Source organism: Talpa europaea (assembly GCF_964194135.1).
Source record: "Talpa europaea genome assembly, chromosome: 11".
NCBI lineage: Eukaryota > Metazoa > Chordata > Mammalia > Eulipotyphla > Talpidae > Talpa > Talpa europaea.
Window position 1 is genome coordinate 15,924,962 of NC_140078.1, and position 14,138 is coordinate 15,939,099.

Genomic DNA, 14,138 nt, shown 5'->3' on the forward strand with positions numbered 1-14,138 from the left:
ACAGCTAAGAAGAGTGTGTGTGTGTGTGTGTGTGTGTGTGTGTGTGTGTGTGTATGAGTAACTTCATACAATTAATTTTTGTAAACACTTGTGGTCTGTGAGAATTTCTTTTTATTTTTTTTCTTTAAATTTTATATAATTTTTTTTTAAGATTTATTTATTTATACAAGCATTGGGTACAGTCAGAAGCGTGGGAGGGTGAGAGGATTCACCAGAGCCAGAGCGGGGAACGGAACAGGCAGACTGAGGAAGTGCACTGCTGAGGGGAGCAGCGGGTGAGGCAGGAGAGGTCTGTGCGCCATGTGGGACCCTCGCCGGTGGCCGGGGAGCAGCCACCAGGGAGGCCCGAGAATTTCTTTTTAAATGGATCTCTTCCACTATTACTTAAATCTCCTCTCAGAGATTAACTCTGTCCATATTTTTTTAAAAAGATTTATTTATTTATGCATACAAGAACTGGGGTGCAGGCCAGAGGTGCGGGAGGTGAGAGGATTCACCAGAGACAGAGTGGGGAACAGAACATACTCTGTCCATATTAACTAAAACAGTACCTCTTGTCTCTGATCATGTTGTCACCTTCTCCAACTTATTTTCCTCTTTGCACTCTGCAGTATCAGAAATTACTTTTTTGTTTACTTGTTGGAAGATACAGCCCATTGAGTTAATTTTGTTTAGTTAACAGATTTATCTGCAGTGCCTAGAATGGGTCCTGGCACAAAAATAATACTGTTTAGTCAGTGTGGTCTGGGAATTCAGAGAGGTTGGACCTTATTAGGGATGGAAGGAGGGCCGAGTGTGGGGCTAGAGAGAGGTACGTGGGTCACAGAGACATGGCTAAAAAGCCTAAGTCTTTAGGGGCTGGAGTAACTCTAAAGGAATCTTAAATTGTAATAATCAGGTATATTCATGTTTTAGAAATACGAAAGGAGCAGGATAGGACTAGATTGGGGTGAGGAGATAATGTGAAATGAGTCAGTTTCAATAAAAAGCTCTTTACTGAGTAAGGTTCAGGAGAGAGCTAAGAACAGATCAATTAAGACCCTAGAAGGGGGGACCTCCCTGGTGGCACAAAGGGTTAAGCAACGCGCTGTGAAGCAATCAGCAGCCTCTGCAGCACAAGTTGGATCCCTGGCCGGCCAGGGAACATCCCACATGGTGCAGCAGACCTTTCCTGTCTCACCCGCTGCTCCCCTCAGCAGTGTGTTTTGGTCAGTCTGCCTGTTCTGTTCACCACTCTGTCTCTGGTGAATCCTCTCACCACCCCGCACCTCTGGCCTGTACCCCAGCTTTTGTATGCATAAATAAATCTTTGGGGGAAAAAAAGACCCTAGAAGGAAGAGACAAAGTTAGGGTCAGGTTTGTGCTTGGCAAGTTTGACTCCCTCATTTGGTTCCCATACATTTTTACTGAAACTGCTATTAAACTGCTGAGTAGTGAGTGGGAACCTTTCGCCTATCTGTGCCTTGTTTTGAGACTGTGAGTTCCTTAAGAGTAAAAACAGTGCCTAGCACTGTGCCTCTACTTGTGCCTAGCAGAGTACCTAGTACATATCAAGGGAATCCAGTTATATAAAATCACAAGCTGCTTTTGGCTCCACACTTCTGGACTGCCTGTGCACCTCTCACTGGTGGGTGGCTGTGTGGGATAGGCTGGGACAACCATCTTTCATTTTAACCAGCTCTAAAAAAATGCACACAGTCAAAATTTTTTCATGGATGGACAAGTAACTCAATTTAGAAATTACAAGAAGTATTGTGCTTCTTTAAAAGCTGAAGTGCCCAATTTGTAAAATTGCTCAGTGAATTGATATTCCACCCACTCTTTGAGGTTAAATGCTTTTCTCTTTGACAGGTAATCTTTTCTTCTTCTTCTTTTTTTTTTTTTTTTTTGCGCTATGTAACCTGTTTGAGCCTAGTCTTTAAAATGTGTATCTGTCAGAATTACTTTCTATTACATTTTTGACAGACTGAAAATCTCAGCTACAACTTCTTTATAGACCAAAGGAAGATGATGGATGCCTATGTGTTCACGGTCACCTTATTCTCTTCCTATTGATGCCTCCTCGCCCCCAGGATTCTGAATCTTCAACCACAAAAAGGTTTGCTTCTCTGCTTCAAACTCTAAAACAGAAGAAGCCTTAGGCATAAACCATAGCATGGACAGATAGGATGACCAACCAGTTTGCCCAGGACTTTCCTGGTTTTAGCACTGAAAGTTCTAGAAAACCCTTCATCTATGGTAGACTGCATGGTTGGTCACCATACTTCTGGGTACCTTATAAGATTTTCACTTGTACATTTCTTACTCAGCCTGAGTACAGGGAGATAGTGAAAGGTCCATTTTCTGGACATCTAACCCTATACTGGAGGTCAGCTGCAAGAAATACTCCAAGCACAGTTATCTAGAGCCTCATTCCACTTCGATAGCATCCTGGGGCCTCAGGAACCCAGTTCAGTTGTTCAGCTACTTTAAACATATGAAAGGGGGAAAAAAAAAAACTGCTCCTTACCACTTTTAAAGGCATATTTAAATTTCTATATATCTACCATAACTTCCCCAACTCTTTATGTTTACTATTTCTAGATAGACTTTTTTTAACAAATGTATGATCCTAACACTTCTACTATTTTGTGCTCTTTTTCTTAATTTTATTTTTCTGCATAGTCATGATAGTGTTGCTTAGGTGACACTGAAGTTTTATTCTTTCTTTTTTTTTTTTTTTAAAGATTTCTTTATTTATGCATACAAGAGTTGGGGTATAGGCCAGAGATACAGGGGGTGAGAGGACTCACCAGAGACAGAGTGGGGAACAGAACAGGCAGACTGACTGAAATACACTGCTGAACGGAGCAGCGGGCGAGTCAGGAGAGGTCTGCTGCACCATGTGGGTTGCTCCCTTGCTGGCCGGGGATCGAACTCATGTTGCAGAGGCTGCGGATTGCTTCATAGTGCAGTGCTTAACCCCTTGCACCACCAGGGAGGCCCCCTGAAGTTTATGTCTTACAATGTAGGTAGTGGGATTAACAGTCTTCAACTGATAGATTTATAGTTGGGTGAAGAACTTCAAGACTTTTGTGGTAATAGAGTATTTGGATTTATAACATAGAAGGATTCTTACAGGGATGTACAAGGGATCCTAGTGCTAGAACTGTTCTGTAATCTTGAATTGGCAATGATTACCAAATCTATACATAGAGTAAAATTGCCTAGAAAGTAATACAAAGACATATACAAAGGAATTCCTGTAAGACTGGTGAAGTCGGAATAAGATTCCTGGGTTATGTCATTTCTTGGTTATGAGGTTGTAACACAGCTATATAAGATGATATTGTTGGGGGAAACTGGGTCGAGGGTACATGGAATCCCGAGGTGCTCCTATGACTGCACGTTGATCTGCAATTATCTTAACCAAAAGTTTAATTAAAAATTTTTAAAATAGACTTCTTAGAGGGTAGTTTTGAAAACCTTGTGAAATGCTCAGTAATACGTTATACAGAGTTCATTTTCCTCCTTCCTTTTTTAGAGAAAACTTCCCTAAAAAAAATGTCAAAAGAAAAATGGAGACTGCCAATTATGTCTAAGTAGTTTGTACTTTCATACTCATTTTTTATGTCTTCAGGAAGCCATTTGCAGAGATAGCCTCTCATGTAGTACAGAAAAGACAGTGAGAAGATGTCAGCCAGAGGAAAGGGAAACCTCTTGAAAGGTGAATTGCCTCTAAGTGGTTCAGAATTGCTGTTGACATCCAGGAGGTTAATGGCAGACTTTTCATTAATGTCATTTCTTTCCCTTGTTATAAGCCTTCTGTGACTTCCCCCTAACCAGAGGCTTTCAAAAAAAAAAATTTTTTTTTTTACTATACTCCTTAGTAAGAAATGCCTTTTACATCAAAACCCTGAAATAACATATATATTCTGGGGAGGTGGGACGAGGTTACTATATATGTATGTAACATATTTGTTTATATGTGCATAAAAATAACTGAAACAAAAGTTCCACAAAATACAACTCGTTCTCCATGTGACACACACTGGCATTTTCTTTCTCTTCTAAATTTTTTTTTTTAAAGATTTATCTATTTATACAAGAACCGGGGTACAGTCCAGATGTGCCGGAGGGTAAGAGGACTCACCAGAGACAGAGCGGGGAACAGAACAGGCAGACCAACTGAAACACACTGCTGAGGGGAGCAGTGGGAGAGACAGAAGAGGTCTCTTGTGCCATGTGGGATTCTTGCCAGCCGGCTGGGATCGAACCCGTGCTGCAGAGGCTGCAGACAGCCTCACAGCGCTGCACTCAACTGTCTGTGCCACCAGGGAGGCCCTCTTCTACTTAATTAAAAAAAAAAAAAAATGCTGGTTATGACTCAATAATGTGAGTTCTTGATTCTTGATCTGCAATTTGGAAAATCACTGCCTTGGTCCACCAGGTATAGTCTGAAGCCCCTAAGCATGACATTGAGGGCCTTCCCCATCTGACTCCATCTGCCTTTCCAGCCCTACCTCCTCTAACCCCTGCCAGCTGAGAGGCATATTCAGCATTTCCTGAACCTGCATCACGCTATGCTTCTTAGTGCCCTTCTCCTGTGTTCCTGTTCCTGCCTCTTGGCACCTGTAGTCAAGCCCCTGTCTCCTGTTGTATTACTGGTATGTAGTGTCTGTCTCTGCAGAGTTGCCCATAAGGTCAGGCTCGTATCTTCCTTGTTTCAGTTCAAACCTTACTCCTATGAATTTGTCTCTGACTTCTTTTTTTTTAATTAATTAATTAATTTTTCATTTATTTATTTATTTATTTATTTATACAAGCACTGGGTACAGTCAGAAGTGTGGGAGAGTGGGAGAATTCACCAGAGCGGGGAACAGAATAGGCAGACTGACGAAATACACTGCTGAGGGGAGCAGTGGGCGGCAGGAGAGGTCTGTGAGCCATGTGGGACCCTCACCGGCAGCCGGGATTGAACCGGCGCTGCAGAGGCTGTGGGCAGCTTTGCAACCCAGTGCTCAACCGCTGCGCCACCGGGGAGGCCCTGTCTCTGACTTCTAATATACTTTTCACCAGTGTTTTTCTTTCTTTTTTTTTTTTAATTAAGAGTCACAATAAGAAATAGGACCTCCCCAGTGGCGCAGCGGTTGAGCGCTGGGTTGCTGGGCTGCCCGCGGCCTCTGCAGCGCCAGTTCGATCCCCGGCTGCTCCCTGGCCACCGGAGGAGGGTCCCGCATGGCGCGCAGACCTCTCCTGCCGCCTGTTGCTCCCCTCAGCAGTGTACTTCGGTCCTTCTGCCTGCTCTGCTCCCTGCTCTGGCTCTGGTGAATTCTCTCACCCTTCCGCGCGTCTGACTGTACGCAGTGCGTGTATAAATAAATAAATCTTAAAAAAATAAAATAGAAGTCCAGGATATGCCTTTAAATATATATATATATGTATTTTATGTTGCACCTAGTATATGTATTTATTTTTTTAAAGATTAATTTATTTAGGGCCTCCCTGCTGGTGCAAGGGTTAAGGCGTAACCTGTGAAGCTGTCTGCAGCCGCTGCAGTCAATTGCCTGTTCTGTTCCCCACTCTGTCTCTGGTGAATCCTCTTACCCCCCGCACCTCTGGCCTATACCCCAGCTCTAGATTTATTTATTTATACATCCAAGAGCTGGGGTACAGGCCAGAGGTGCGGGGGGTGAGAGGATTCACCAGAGAGAGTGGGGAACAGAACTGGCGGATTGACTGAAATACATTGCTAAGTGAGCAGTGGGTAAGACAGGAGAGGTGTGCTGCTCCATGTGGGTCACCTCCCTGGCCGGGGATTGAACTCATGCTGCAGTGGCTGCGAATAGCTTCATAGGTTGCATCTTAACCCCTTGTGCCACCAGGGAGGCCCCAAAGGACTGTTTCAATCTAATAATCAGTGTTATGTTCAGATATTAAACACTTAGGAGGCGTTTTCTTTTTTTTTTTTTTTTTTTAAAGATTTATTTATTTATTTATACAAGCATTGGGTACAGTCAGAAGCGCGGGAGGGTCAGAGAATTCACCAGAGCCAGAGCAGGGAGCAGAACAGGTAGGACCGAAGTACACTGCTGAGGGGAGTAGTGGGCATGGCAGGAGAGGTCTGCATGCCATGTGGGGCCCTCGCTGGCAGCCAGGGATCAAACCGGCGCTGTAGAGGCTGTGGGCAGCTTCGCAGCCCAGCGCTTAACCGCTGCGCCACCAGGGGAGGCCCAGGAGGCATTTTCTAATAGGTGTGAAACAAGCACAGCAACTCTTTCATTTTCTTTTTATTACTATTTTTATTTATATCTTTTACATTATTGTGTATTACTTCTAAAATTTCTACCACCAAGTCACCTGTGGCCCATCACCGTAGTCCCTTGTGCCTTCTCTCCCCTGTTTTGATCCCTTTTCTTCCTTCTCCCTCGTAGAAAGTCTTATTTATGGTTGCCTGCTAATTTTGATTTTTTAATTATTATTGTTTATTTTTTCCCTGATCCCTTATTTAGTTCCCCTATATTCCTCTTATAAATGAAACCATCTGATATTTTTCTTTTTCCTCTGGCTTATTTCACTGATCATGATCCCTTCTAGCTCCATACATGTTGCTGTGAATGGCATGAGTTTATCTTTTTTGATTGCTGAATAGTATTCCATTGTATGTATATACACACCACATCTTGATCCACTCATCTGTTTTGGGATATTTGGGCTGTTTTCATGTCTTACCTATTGTAAATAGTGCTGCAGTAAACATAGGGGTGCAGGGGTCCTTTTGAATTAATGTTTTTGTGTCCTTTGGGTAGATTCCTAGGAGTGAAATTGCTGGGTGATAGGGCAGCTCCATTTTCAGTAGTTTGAGTAACTTCCACACAGCTTTCCATAGTGGTTGGACCAGTTTGCACTCCCACCAGCAGTGTGGGAGAGTTCCTTTTTCTCCACATCCTCACCATCATTTGTTGACAGCAACTCATATAATTCTGCAAGTTTAATGTAGCAAGATGAGAAACAGAGGTAAGAACTACCATTTTGAGAAAGACTGCTAATTTTTGAAATTGTAGAAATACCCCCTCCAGACCAACTGAAAATCTGTTAAAACCACTGAGTTCAGTAAGACAACTGAGTACATAACAAAGGTACCAAGATAGGAGGCTTTCCTTTATATAACAATAACTGGCTAGAAAAACTAACAGGATAAGAGGGTTTTTTTTCATAAATAGCAGCCTTAACAGGCTTTCTTAAGACCCCTTAAGAAAAAAAGTCAAAATTATACTAAGATTTAAAGATAAAAATATACTTAAGATTTATATCTTAGTATTAAGTAGTAAAAAAAATATAAACAACCTAAATGTCTACCAAAAAGCGTATTATTTTTTTTTATACCCCATCCTGTTTCAAAATGATTTTAAGGTAGCTTTCACAATATGCACACTGACGTAAAAATAAAGTGAATTCAGACAGAAATTTGAGTGATGACCTACAGATTTTATTTTGAGCTTTCTAGCTGCAAAAGAATCATGATCAATTATATGATTCATAGCACACCATAAGATATTAAGGTGACTAATAATGAGACCAAAGAGAAGTTTCTCATGGGTCTCTGAGAGGATACCATGCAGAGTAGAGCATGATCATTTGACAGCCTAATAAGAACAGCAAACATGTTCTTAGAAATTTCCGTACTGATAAGTCACACAAAACCAGCAAGCTGTTAGGTAAAGAGTACTTGTGGAGTGACGAATGTCAGTCATGGTGGCTCAGAACACTGCTCTCGGGGCAGCTTAGTGGGTAATACATTTTAGAGACTAAAATTGTGGTTCTAGCTGATGTGTCATGGCACCCCAGTGTCCTGTAAATTTCACAGATTGGCCATCGAGTTTTTATCAATTGTGTTACGTTTATTTTTCCTGTAGTTGAGGATCAACACTGCTAAGAAGTCTGTCAGATGGTGTGGGATATGACTGTAGCAGCCACCAGTGATGCCAGGCAAGATGCAAAAGGTGCCACTTAAGCTGGCATGAAAAAGAATTTAATGTGGATAGACTGAACAGTCTTCATAGGTATTCTCTCAAATTAGAATTTGGTGTTACAAAGAGCAAGGCGATAGACTGTGGTCAGCTGTAGGTCCTTTTGTTTTAATAGTGAAATTAACTAGCAAAATTAACAACCTCTGAAAACACTGGCAAAGTCTCATGAGGTAAGATGCTTGAATAGAAGACTAATTTACCTAAAGATTTTCCTCAAAAAAACAGCTTGGATTGATCTGACACATGTTGGGAAGGGCAGTCAAGGTTTCCAGATTTCTCTGTGATAGAACATAGCTGCCTTAATTTGAAGTTTGAAAGGATTGCTTTTTTCTTTTTTAAGAACCCTGACAACAACAAAGTAAGATATCCTTAGAACATGACTTTTTTTAAAGATATATTTTTATTTATGCATACAAGATCTGGGGTGTAGGCCAGAGGTGCAAGGGGTGAGAGGATTCACCAGAGACAGAGTGGGGAGCAGAAGAGGCAGATCTACAGAAATACGCTGCTAAGGGGAGCAGTGGGCGAGACAGAAGAGGTCTGCTGCACCATGTGGGTTAGCTCCCTGGCTGGCGATAGCTTGATAGTGCTGAGACTTAACCCCTTGCGCCACCAGGGAGACCCCAGAAAATCTGACTTGAGCTATATAACTTCTCAGCAAATTCTTTAAGTTAAATGATATCCAAGTAGACAGTAATCACAGTGGTTTAGATAAGTTTGAAATCTGATTCTCAGCTTAACCTCTCTTTGAGCCCCAGTTTCTTAATCTGCAAAATAAGTTTATTAGTGTCCACTTAGAGCTAACTAGTTGGCAAGAATAAAATCAAAATCCCTGGTGGCCTCCTCTAAACCGTTTTGTATATTTGCCTCCCTGGCCAGAGTTGTGGTTTTGCCACCAGCTGGTGCTTGTCTAGTCACTAGAGGAGTGAGCCCTCTGTTTGCTGAGACGCGGTACAGATAAAGCCTTTTAAACTATTGTATTGATAGAAGGAGCTGTGGTGGAATTTTTTTTTTTTTAAGATTTATTTTTTATTTAAACAATAGCTGGGTTATAGGCCAGAGGCGTGGGATGGTGAGAGGATTCACCAGAGACAGAGTGGGGAGCAGGATAGGCAGACAGACCCAAAGCACTGAAGAGGGGAGCAGCGGGCACAACAGGAGAGGTCTACTGCGCCATGTGGGAATCTCCCTGGCCGTCTGGGAATTGAACCCACGCTGCAGAGGCTGTGGATAGCTTCACAGCGCTGCGCTCAACCCCCTGCACCACCAGGGAGACCTGTGATGAATTTTTAAAAGTTTAATGATAGCAAAAGTTTGAAAGCTCTTGGGTCATCCTTCCCCTTTATATTCTGGTTATTTCTGAGTCCAACCACTGAAGAAGGTGTCTGGTGATAACTGAACCAGAGGTTAAAGGCTAAGGGCAGTTGTCCTGAAGGTGGTCACTTCTGGACAACTCACTCTCTTGCCACCATTTCTTACTGTACTCAGGTTTTGAAGATTTTTCCATTTGACTTCATACCTCACAGAGAAGGTTTTCATAGCTCCAAGAATACACCTACCCAACATTCTCTGGTCCTGAAATGTTGGTTCTCAGAGAAATAAACTTCATGGTATGTAGAATTGTAGGGTAAGTGATTTAATCAGGCTTTTTACACCACTAGCCTTTGTGAAAGCCTTGTGGCTTTCACCTGTGGCCTTGATTGTGGGAGCGTGGGTGCAGGGCGTGGGTGCGCTTGATTGTGGACACTGGCGCATGCCTAAGTGTGCACACCCGGGCCTAGAGTCTAGTGCTATAAGGATGGTGAGAGGACTAGTGACTACAAAAGAGGTGAGGCCATGAGAGAGCGCCAGAGAGAGCCCAGAGAAAAAGCATAAACATTCGCTGGGTGTTGGGGGTTTTGGTTGCTGCCAGCCTTCCAGCTCCTCTGCCCACCCTGCACCTGGTTGCCCCATGACAAGAATGAATCAGTTGAAAGATCACAGGGTGAAATGTCCAAGAAGATAAGGAGATAGGAAGAATGGAAATGTTTGCAAAATCAGTGCCTCCTTCTGGGAAACCATATCAGCACTTCAAGAAGTTGGCATTATTTCCTCTGCCAGAATTGTATTTTTCCCTTAAAAGGGGGATTAGACCTTTTTGGTTTTGTTTTTTTTTTTTAGATTTATTTATTTATTTATACAAGCACTGGGTACAGTCAGAAGAGCAGGAGGGTGAGAGAATTCACCAGAGCCAGAGCGGGGAGCAGAGCAGGCAGAAGGACCGAAGTACACTGCTGAGGGGAGCAGCGGGCGGCAGGAGAGGTCTGCGCGCCATGTGGGACGCTCCTCCGGTGGCCGGGGAGCAGCCGGGGATGGAACCGGCGCTGCAGAGGCTGCGGGAAGCTTCGCAACCCAGTGCTCAACCGCTGCGCCACCGGGGAGGCCCGGATTAGACCTTTTTGTAACCAAGTTTTTATCTCTTGTTTTTTCTTACCAAAATTTCTTCTTAATCAGGGCAAAAAGGGGAGGAAAGGCAGCTCTCCTGCCCATCTGTGACTATGCAGGTGCTTCTCTTTTTCATTCTTTTTCCTAATAAACTTATCCTTTTAAAATGTAAATAAATAGGGCCTCCCTGGTGGCTTAAGAGGTAAGATGCAACCTATGAAGATCTCCACAGCCACTGCAGCACGAATTCGATTCCCGGCCAGGGAGCAACCCACATGGCGCAGCAGACCTCTCTTGTCGCGCCCGCTGCTCCCCTTAGCAGTGTACCTCGGTCAGTCTGCCTGTTCTGTTCCCCACTCTGTCTCTGGTGAATCCTCTCATCCTCCACACCTCTGGCCTGTACCCCAGTTCTTGTATACGTAAATAAATCTTTAAAAAAATGTAAATAAATAAAAGAGGGGAGGAGAGAACTGCTTGTGGTAGTAAACAGAAAACCCTCTCAAACCCCAGAATCATGAGACTTCACCATTTTGCCCCAGGCCAACCCGTTCTTCACTTTCTTATCTGTTCTGTCACCATCTGTGTCAATGTCATGTGTCTGTTTTCTAGCTTGCTTTTCCAGGAGAAATGCTCTATTTATTTGTTTGTTTCTGTAGAAGAGCTGGGATGTAGGTGGTGAGAGGATTTACCAGAAATAGAGTACGGAGCAGAACAGGTGGATTTACTGAAATACACTGCTGAGGGGAGCAGCAGGTGCGACAGGAGAAGTCTGCTGTGCCATGTGTGGGTGTAGGGGCAGGATAGGCCATTGAGCCGGTTTTCTATGATCCAGCAGACTGGGTAAAGGAGGAATCAGAGACCTCAGCAGGTCTTCACTCTGGGCTCTCCAGCCTTCTCTCAGCTTCTGCTTCTCTTGCTTCTCTCTCGGCTTCTGCTAGTGTCCCCGTGATGCCGCCCTTAAAAGCCCAGTCGAATCCCATCTACCTATGTCCATACCCTACTCCAGGTGCCCACCATCAGGCATGCATTCAGGACCGCAGGGTTCCGTCATCTATCCTAATGGCAGGAGGGCAGAAAAGTCTGATACTTTTTACCTTACCCCACAGTGGGTTAGCTCCCTGGCCAGGGATCAAACTCAGGCCGTAGAGGTGATATTGCTGAGACTTAACCCTTGCACCACCTAGTATGCCCTATTTTTTTTGTCTTTTTAGTACTTCCATATCCAGTCAAAGTTAATAGCTGTATTTTTGTATTTAAAATAAAGCAAAAACTTAACAAGAAGTCACTGTCCTAATTGGGCAGGAGAATTGAAAGAAATGCTGCTCTAGTGTCTTCTGGTTTCCTGGTCAAGAGGAAGTATCTAGAAGTGCCCTGAGAATACTTGCAGATACTGTTCTTCAAGCCCTCATTTTTGTATTTTTGCGGCAAATAAGAAAAGTGTCAAAAACCTGGAGACATTGTTCATAACAATTAAAAAAAAAAAAGGACTTATATAAACTAGTCCATGTTTATAGAAATCTTTCAAGAAAGATTCTAGAATGTTCTGGCAAAGATAGGACTTGTAGTCCTCAAAAAAAGGGAAAAACACTAGGAGTTTCAACAGGTTACAAAAAAACAGGAGATTTTAGCATAAGAATTCTCTACCTCCATCAGATTTATCTCCCTTTTTTAATAATATGTTGTAATGTTCCTTCTGGTACCCTGAATTTAAAGTTAAAGATAGGATGTCCCTAGTGGCCTAGGGGTTAAGTCTCAGTGCTATCACTGCGATGGCCTGAGTTCAATCCCCGGCCACGGAGCTAACCAACCCACATACAACACAGCAGACCTCTCCTGTCTTGCCTTCTGCTTCCCATAGCAGTAGATCTGCCTGTTCTGCTCCCCACTGTCTCTGGTGAATCCTCTCACCTCCTGCAGCTCTGGCGTACACCCCAGTTCACAAAAATAAATACAATCTTTTAAAAAAAAAATACAGGGCCTCCCTGGTGGTGCGAGGGGTTAAGCACCACACTATGAAGCAATCTGCAGCCTCTGCAGCACGAGTTCGATCCCTGGCCGGCCAGGGAGCAAACCACATGGCGCAGCAGACCTTACCTGACTTGCCCGCTGCTCCCCTCAGCAGTGTACTTCAGTAGATCTGCCTGTTCTGTTCCTCACTCTGTCTCTGGTGAATTCTCTCACCCCCACCCCAACACCTCTGGTCTGTACCCCAGCTCTTGTATGCATAAATAAATAAATCTTAAAAAAAAAAAAAGAGCAGCTAAGTCTTTAAAAAAAAACATATAACCAGGCCTCCCCTGGTGGTACAGTGGTTGAGCGCTGGGCTGCGAAGCTTCCCCCAGCCTCTGCAGCGCAGGTCGATCCCTGGCCACCACCAAGGGTCCCACATGGCGCGCAGACCTCTCCTGCCACCCGCTGCTCCCCTCAGCAGTGTATTTCGGTCATTCTGCCTGTTCTGTTCCCCGCTCTGGCTCTGGTGAATTCTCTCACCCTCCCGCACTTCTGACTGTACCCAGTGCTTGTATAAATAAATAAATTGAAAAACAAAAACCAAAAACCATACAACTGACATTTTTTAAAAAACAACATAATATGTTTGCGTGTGTGTATAGGTACATGCGCATATAGTCATCCTTACACCCATACATAAATACACACAAATGCCTTACCAGTAATAGAAAGGAGAAATTATATATATATATATATATATATATATTTAGGCTCTAGATTTATTTATTTATTTATACAAGCACTGGGTACAGTCAGAAGCGCGGGAGGGTGAGAGAATTCACCAGAGCCAGAGCGGGGAGCAGAACAGGCAGAAGGACCAAAGTACACTGCTGACGGGAGCAGCAGGCGCAGCAGGAGAGGTCTGCGCGCCATGTGGGACCCTTGCCGGTGGCTGGGGATTGAACCACGCTGCAGAGGCTGCGGGTAGCCTTGCAGCCTGGCGCTCAACCACTGAGCCACCAGGGGAGGCCTGAAAGGAGAAATTTTAAAGTGTGATAATAAAATTTGCTCTCATGTAAATTTTGGATATGACCATACTAGAAGTACAAAGAAGTAATCAGAAGCTCTTACCAACATATAGAATCACCTGGCATATCAGCTGCTATACAAATGTAGACTGTCAGTGATGTAGTTTTTAAAAATGATAAAAGCCTCTTGGTAAAGATCCCAGCAAAACAAAAGTATGATCTTCCTATGATTTACACGGAAGCTACCTTTCAAGAAAAATCAGCATATATTAAAGCCATCTTAGAATAATACTTTGTGTTAGCTGTAACCAGAGTGAGGGACTCTGGCTTGTACTCTTTGTGTGCTGAGATGCAAACATTTAAAGGTCCCAAGGCAGATCTTCACTCTGCATTTTACCCACTAAAATGTTGTGGGGTGCCCAGTGCACCTGGCCTCTGCAAAGGGTACCTACTGATCCTGACAACACAATGACCCCAGAGGGTGGCTGGCAGTTTTTCATGTCCTTGCCTGTCAGATGGAAAAGCATAGAATAGATGTCTGCCCTCAAGCAAGGAGTTCAAATGTGCTGGAGAGGCCTGGCAATGAAGGGGTCTTTCTAGTGTTGCCCTACTTGTCTAGAGTACCAGAATCTGTTGGACACTGACCGTCTTTTCCTTCCAATTTTATTGAGATGCATTTGACATAGAATACTCTGATTTGACATAATGTGTGTATTACGAAGTAATC